The 8,461-nt window shown below is 39.7% G+C and overlaps 1 long non-coding RNA gene across 1 annotated transcript; it reads left to right on the top strand.

The window, feature by feature from the left end:
- Nucleotides 1–2,233: 2,233 nt before the first annotated feature.
- Nucleotides 2,234–4,159, top strand: LOC115924064. The gene is made up of 3 exons (XR_004064153.1): nt 2,234–2,293; nt 3,195–3,392; nt 3,896–4,159. It is a non-coding gene; the product is annotated as an uncharacterized LOC115924064 (long non-coding RNA).
- Nucleotides 4,160–8,461: the final 4,302 nt, after the last annotated feature.

Below are 8,461 nucleotides of genomic sequence, written 5' to 3'. Positions count from 1 at the left end.
CGGATCATATACGATCATGCATTGTTTTTCTGTCGTGGTGCGGTACTATGTTATCAGTGACTTGAGTTATGTAGGTATTCCATGTTCTGAGTCGCCGACGACAACCACACCACAAGAAACGACGATCCCCTCACCGTCAACGACAACCACACCACAGGTAACGACGACCCCCTCATCGCCAACTACAACCCCTGAACCAACGACGACAACCACCACGCCGACGACCAACTCCTTATCGCTCACGATGACACCCACATCGTTGACGACAACTATGACGTATGACATAAACATTACCTTTTCTTGAATTCGGTTCATTTTACGGGATAATTTTCTTCGCGATCAATTGCCTACTCTTTTCGAATTTCGTCAGCTGTCCGCAGGGGCGGCCGAGCGAATTCCAAAGTGGGGGGGGGGGGCACCAAGAAAAAAAGGCACTCTCTGGAAAAAAGGGGCACCTACAAAGGGAGATCTCAAAGCAAAAATATACCGCAAAAAAGGGGCCCCCATCAGATTTTAATAGGGGCATTTATAAGATATTATATATTGTTAAAAAGGGAAATTATCAGAGGTGAAAAGAGGCACTTATCGCACCTGAAAAGGGGCAATGACCAGATATTGAAAAGGGACACTTATGTGAATGAAAAGAGGGCACTTGTAATAAAGGAAAATGTGCATTAGTTAAAGCCCCACTGTCCTACTTGTAGCTACTTGCTCCCTCTATATAGAAAACTTCCCCAATCGGTGCCTGTTGGTCCACCATGATCCTCTTTTTCTTATGTTAGTTGAGAGCTAAGTTAATGAGATAGCCACCTGTCAGTGACCTCGCTGTGTGGTCTAATCCCTTCTGGCCCAGTAGTATTGACGGTCTTTAAAAGAAAATGGGCACCGATCAGATTTTAAAGGGGCATTTATCGGTGGTGAAGGGGGCAATTATCCGAAGTGAAAAAGAGTAACTTCTCGTACCTGAAAAATTGTATTTACCAGAAGAGGAGCACTTATCGTTAGGAAAAGGGGCTCTTATTGGAAAAGAAAAAGGGCACATGTGAAAATATTAGGCACGCTTATCCGAGTTAAAATGGGGGTAGGTAGTTATTAATAGGGAAAGGGGCACTTCTTACGAAGGGAAAGGGCACTTGTCAAAGTAAAAGAGGCACGTACCTCTCAGATTTAAATAGGACAATTAGCAGAGGTGTAGGGGGGCACTTATCAAAAGTGAAAAGAGGCACTCTCGTACCTAACTAGGGGCACTTACTAGAGATTAAAATGGGCACTTATGAGAATGGAAAATGGACACTTATTGCAAAGGAAAATAGGAAATTATCGAAGAAAAAGGGGCACGTGTCCAAATAAAAGGGGCACTTATCAGAGTTGAAAAGGGGGAGGGGGCACTTTTACAAATTAATAGGGGCACTTGTCAAAGTAAAAGGGGCACTATTCCTATGTAAAAAGGGGCACTTCTTAAAAAGTTAAAGGGGCACTTTTCCTATGTAAAAGGGGGCACTTTTCGGGAGCTTGAAAAAGTGGGGGGCACTGTGCCCCCCCCCCCCCTGCCCCCCGGGAGGAACGCCTCTGGCTGTCCACAAAGAAAGCCGTAACAGATATGCATTGTCAATGGCAGTAACGGACTTCTTGCGGGCAGCCTACCGTTTTTAACTCAAACCTTTCACAACAAATACGATGCTCAACCCCTGTTCCGAACCCTCAACCTAACATTAAGTCCCCAATCGCAAACCCTAACCCTCTACATTTGACTAAATAATACCCGGATAATTTTCATAGGAGCATTTTGTCGGAACAGCACTGAATTAAACCATGAAAATTAGGCCTATGTGTCGACATCTCCTCCGCCATATAGGGGACGTGGGATCGTGACCCTCATTAAAATAATTTGTATTGTGGGAAAACAATCGTACAAAAGATTTCGATCTCAAAAACTTTAACCACTATAAACCAGCAATTAGAGTGCGTCAACATTAATTCAGTAGGACTTTAGTTTTATAAGTCATCATGAGATAAAAGTTGTGCTCTATATTCTGGAATTTTTCTCTTAGAAATCTGTCGTTTTTTGTTTTTTGTCTTTTATTTGTATGTGACAATATGTTTAAAGGGATATAGTAGTAATTTTCTGTATTGCGTTTGAGACAGAAATTGTTAAAAGTTATGGTAAAATTTTAGTGCGTCTTACATTATGTCTGTAAAACTATGACTTTGTTATTTTTGTCTAGAAAAACCACTGCCCCAACATCAAAATGTCTTTGCGACGAAGAACCAACTTTCTGCTCTTCAAGCTTTGGTAATCTTACAATTTATTTATTCATTTATTTATTTATTTATTTATTTATTTCTAATCTTTTGTCAGGGTAGCCCATTCACCAATAAGTAGTGGTCTTCCATGGGGCCCTGAATAATTATGAAGGTATTGACATCAAGAAGCATAACGTTCATACAGAACAGTTAAAATAAAATGCCATAGTACATTTAGAAAGATAAAACAAAGCAATAATTGACGTATCCAGAAGTTGATTTCCAGGAACCGGGGGCAGATACTGGATTTGGTAAATGGGGTGGGGCATAATTTGTTTATCCAGAAAACTTTGATACATCAACAAAAAAACAAAAAAATCGAGGATCTAAAAAGGGAACGGGCCCGTTAGTGGAGGCTCCGTTGATGTTCAGGAGAGAAATGATTGGTTGTGCCCCACCCCAAACCACCAGTATGTATGGGCGGAGAAAGATTTTATATTAATAATTGACACAGTGGCCAAGACGTTCAGAAAATCAACGTAAGACAATGTCAATGACCCTGCGCATCGTGGGTTGCAGCTTACTATCTTACTATACGGGGTAAATGTAAAACGAATTATCCTGCCCCCGTCGCACCGTTTAAGGGAAGCACGTGTAGGTTGGGGTTGGGTCCTATCAAACCCAGGCACGTAGCCAGAGTTTGATGTTTGGGGGGCACCTGCATGTAATCGATCGAAGTAAAAAAAAAAGGGGTCTAAAAAAGTTCAACCGATCTTGGAAATTTTGGGGGGCACGTGCCCCCCCCCCCCGTGCCCCCCCCCCCCCCTCCATCCTTTTGTCTATCTATTTCCCACGGGGATACCCACGTAAATTTTTCTTACTTTCCCAGGACTTGGTCATTCTGAATCTTATTTCTTTCTTCTTTTTTTTCTTCAAATACATACTTACAGCTATCAAAGGAACGGTTGTGAGTATTCTCGGCAATCGTTCACTGAACGAAGATCTGCAATACAACGTACGGGTACAAGAAGTATATCGTAATTCAACCCAAGCCATTCGTGTCAATGAGATTCTTGAACTCCAAAGTCCCGCTAGCTCATGCGGTATCGGTTCGTTAGAGACAGGGTCGTCATATCTGATTTCTGGAGGTGAATATACTGATGTAAATTATTAAGTATGTAGGCTAAATAAATGTGACAGCAGTTTAATTCCTGTTTTACCCGAGGCGTCTTGAGGATTGCGTTATTATCTACAATTCCGTGGAGGATATTAGCTGATAAGCCAGCAATTCAAAGCAATGTTTGCACTATAGTTATTGTTTTCTGTACGATATCACTCTCACAAATAAGAGACCGCATTAATCGACGCAGTCCTATGACAACAAAATAACTCCGCCTGTGCATGCACCGGGCTACAAAATAATCAGTGGACGGTTAAGATTAAACATGAGTGTTATTGTTATCATTATTTCTATTGTTATTATTATTATCATTATTATCATTGTTATTGTTATTATTATCATTATCATTATCTTTTCTCTTAGAAATTCACCAACTCTCCCAAACGTTATCCATTTTCTCCCTCAAACAGTAACCCTTTTTTTTCTCTCTCGCTCTCTCTCTCTCTCTCTCTCTCTCTCTCTTTTTCCTAGGATCCACGAGTTCGTTCTCGATTGACGTATGTACATCGGTCGTGCTGGAGGTCAACGATGTCGGTGATGCGAGTGTCGATATCGACCTTCCGTGTTCTGCATCCGTGTCGACCATCACGTCGTACGTCATCATCGTCGGTGTCCTTCTGAGTGTCGTTTTTCATTGGTGATAAGGACCATGAGAAATGAAGACAGCATATTGTTGGGTTATTTGAGACGGTATGTGTAGGCTGGTTCTAGGACAACTACCCCCTGGATATCAACCCCCGGATAACCACCCCCAGTCAACTACCTCCTAGGACAACTACCCCCTAGGACAACTACCCCCAATGACAACTACCCCTCGGACAACTACCCCCGGACAACTAGCCCCCAGATAACTACCCCCAGACAACTACATCATACGACAACCATCATCTAGGACAACTTCCTCCGGGACAACGGCCCTGTACTAGCTAATAAACTTTTACCAAAATATTTTCCATTAAGAAAATTGTCAATTATACGTACACCCTATACAACTCCCGTACGAGACAAGTCTATTCCGTCATCAACAACGAAGAAAATGGCAGTTTATGATATTTTCTGGAGAAAAAGATCGGAGAGGAGCTCGCAAGATACGTCACAAGTGCTGCCAATTTGTGTGTTTAACTGATCAACACAACTGAATGATTTTTAAATCACAGGTCCCCCTTGATCCACCTCCAATTATCATTAAATTTATTGAATGTGCATCAATGAATGGTACAAAAATTGTTGATGCAATGACATATCTACATGAATTCTTTCTTAATATCTGTTATTTAAGAGTTTTAAAAGTACTGTACATATTTTCAATTAATTCTATCTTCGATAACTTAGTTTTTGTTATTTTTCCATGGTATAGTTTTTTGAGGAAACAATGTATTGGGGTCTTACTTTTGTATCATATTGATCATTACAGATTATTATTGACTAAGAGGTGATAGGCAAAATAGATATACTGACATAAGTCTACAATCAATGTGTGTACAACATTATTTCTACCTGTTCGAATGTTTAAGTTTAGGAATTACGAGTTATCAATGTATGCCTTTGTGTTATTAACATCATATTATCGTACATTATCCTTTTCCTTTTGTAAATGAATTAATCTGTAGAAATCTGAAATGTTATTTTGTTTAAGCTGTCTAGACTCCCCAGCCTTTTTGCACTTTAAAGGTTAAACTCCATTCTTCTTCTTCTTCTTCTTCTTCTTCTTCTTCTTCTTCTTCTTATCATTATTATTATTAGTATTAGTAGTAGTAGTAGTAGTAGTAGTAGTAGTAGAAGTAGTAGTATTAATACTAGTAGTAGTAGTAGTAGTAGTAGTAGTAGTAGAAGTAGTAGTAGAAGTAGTAGTAATAGTAGTAGTAGTAGTAGTAGTAGTAGTAGTAGTAGTAGTAGTAGTAGTAGAAGTAGTAGTAGTAATTGGAGTAGTAGTAGTAGTAGTAGTAGTTGGAGTAGTAGAAGTAGTAGTAGTAGTGGTAGTCGTCGTAGTAGTAATATTTATTTATCAGTTTGGTATATAAAGAGTTTTAGCAGCTCAGGTTGAGACGGCCACTGTACAAAGTATTATCATTATTTACACATTCATTTTACATTATAAATGTATATGCATGTGTACAGATAACAGAATCTATATTCGAGGGGAAAACACATAAATGCATGGGTACAAACCTACTTATTATTAGGAGAGGTATGCTAAATATCCAGTACTACATATTAAAAATACAGTATACACTTATACTTGTGAATTTGCAAGAGCATATAACGTGCTGCATCTTTTGACAGATTGAAGAGTTCGAGAAGAATAAGAGAGGGTAGAAGAGGATACGAAGAGAGAGTGAAGGTGGAAAGGTAGAGAAAAGGATTATTGAGAAGAGGAGGGGTAGAGATAGATAAGAGGGATGGTAGAGAGAGAGAGAGAGAGAGAGGGGGAGCGGGGGAATAGAGATATCAGTATTCACAACTACAGATGAAATCGAAAAATATGGGAAAGCATACAGGTAAGATAAGCAAAACTGGAGCAGTGCAATATTCACATAAACAAAAACGGGAAAAGATACAATACAATGGATAATTACTATAGTTACATATTGCTGAATTGCACAAAATACTATATGCATGTTATAAACGTGCAAAAAAAATCGGGATAATATGCATAGATCAGTATACAAATAATACACAGCAGTGAGGACATTAGTAAGAATTACCCACACAAGGTACCTTTGGAACAGGCTAACACATTCGAGGAAATAGCCGAGGGTGTTTGGACTGCTTCGAAGGTACCGAGCAGGCGCGTACGCAGGGGGGAGGGGGTTCGGGGTTAAATCTCCCCTTGAGTTTTTTTTTTTATGTGTATGTTTTTTTGTTGTTTTTTTTTTAATTAAAAAAAAAAAAAAAACCCAATGGCTGACCTAAAAAAAGGTGACCTTACCAGTGGCTGGCTGAGTCGTTGCGATTCAAAAAAAAAAGGTGTCCGCTTACCTCCCCCCCCCCCCCCCCCCCCCCCCGCTTATTCAGCGGCTGGCTGAGTCGTTGCGAAATTTTGGGCCCGATTTTAACCCCCCCCCCCCCCTTGTAAAAATCATGCGTACGCCACTGGTACCGAGTGTGGGTAATTTTACTATAAATGCCCGAACAAAATGATGTGTATTATTTGTTTTATAAGACGATGTTCTATTTGTTTTTAAATGGTGTTTTATATAAACATGATTTTACTAATGACCGGAATATACTGATAGGGTAAAGAGGGAAGGGGAAGAAGGAGAGAGAGAGATGGAAAGACAAGGAAACGAAGACAGAGAGTGGGGATGATTAGACAGAAAGAGAGAGAGAGAGAGAGAGAGAGACAGAGAGACAGATATAGAGAGAGTGAGGGAAGGAAGAATAAAATACATACAAAAAATTGCATCTTCGCTAGAAAGTTGACTGAACATTATGTTCATTCGGGAATCTCACACACACTGCACTGTATTTTGTATCTGCGCTCGCACAAAGAAACTTTTTATACGTTCACCAATGGGGATCTCGGCCAAACGTTTTTATGCAGACCGTTACCCGGGGAAACGGGCATCTTTAAAAAAAAAAACTATTGACCGGTAGGCGGGCAATAGAAATTCACCAACTCTCCCAAACGTTATCCATTTTCTCCCTCAAACAGTAACCCTTTTTTTTCTCTCTCGCTCTCTCTCTCTCTCTCTCTCTCTCTCTCTTTTTCCTAGGATCCACGAGTTCGTTCTCGATTGACGTATGTACATCGGTCGTGCTGGAGGTCAACGATGTCGGTGATGCGAGTGTCGATATCGACCTTCCGTGTTCTGCATCCGTGTCGACCATCACGTCGTACGTCATCATCGTCGGTGTCCTTCTGAGTGTCGTTTTTCATTGGTGATAAGGACCATGAGAAATGAAGACAGCATATTGTTGGGTTATTTGAGACGGTATGTGTAGGCTGGTTCTAGGACAACTACCCCCTGGATATCAACCCCCGGATAACCACCCCCAGTCAACTACCTCCTAGGACAACTACCCCCTAGGACAACTACCCCCAATGACAACTACCCCTCGGACAACTACCCCCGGACAACTAGCCCCCAGATAACTACCCCCAGACAACTACATCATACGACAACCATCATCTAGGACAACTTCCTCCGGGACAACGGCCCTGTACTAGCTAATAAACTTTTACCAAAATATTTTCCATTAAGAAAATTGTCAATTATACGTACACCCTATACAACTCCCGTACGAGACAAGTCTATTCCGTCATCAACAACGAAGAAAATGGCAGTTTATGATATTTTCTGGAGAAAAAGATCGGAGAGGAGCTCGCAAGATACGTCACAAGTGCTGCCAATTTGTGTGTTTAACTGATCAACACAACTGAATGATTTTTAAATCACAGGTCCCCCTTGATCCACCTCCAATTATCATTAAATTTATTGAATGTGCATCAATGAATGGTACAAAAATTGTTGATGCAATGACATATCTACATGAATTCTTTCTTAATATCTGTTATTTAAGAGTTTTAAAAGTACTGTACATATTTTCAATTAATTCTATCTTCGATAACTTAGTTTTTGTTATTTTTCCATGGTATAGTTTTTTGAGGAAACAATGTATTGGGGTCTTACTTTTGTATCATATTGATCATTACAGATTATTATTGACTAAGAGGTGATAGGCAAAATAGATATACTGACATAAGTCTACAATCAATGTGTGTACAACATTATTTCTACCTGTTCGAATGTTTAAGTTTAGGAATTACGAGTTATCAATGTATGCCTTTGTGTTATTAACATCATATTATCGTACATTATCCTTTTCCTTTTGTAAATGAATTAATCTGTAGAAATCTGAAATGTTATTTTGTTTAAGCTGTCTAGACTCCCCAGCCTTTTTGCACTTTAAAGGTTAAACTCCATTCTTCTTCTTCTTCTTCTTCTTCTTCTTCTTCTTCTTCTTCTTATCATTATTATTATTAGTATTAGTAGTAGTAGTAGTAGTAGTAGTAGTAGTAGAAGTAGTAGTATT

The sequence above is a fragment of the Strongylocentrotus purpuratus genome, unplaced genomic scaffold (genome assembly GCF_000002235.5).
Source record: "Strongylocentrotus purpuratus isolate Spur 01 unplaced genomic scaffold, Spur_5.0 spur5_scaffold_15, whole genome shotgun sequence".
In the NCBI taxonomy this organism is placed as follows: Eukaryota; Metazoa; Echinodermata; class Echinoidea; order Camarodonta; family Strongylocentrotidae; genus Strongylocentrotus; species Strongylocentrotus purpuratus.
This window is presented reverse-complemented; position numbering and strand designations above follow the sequence as displayed.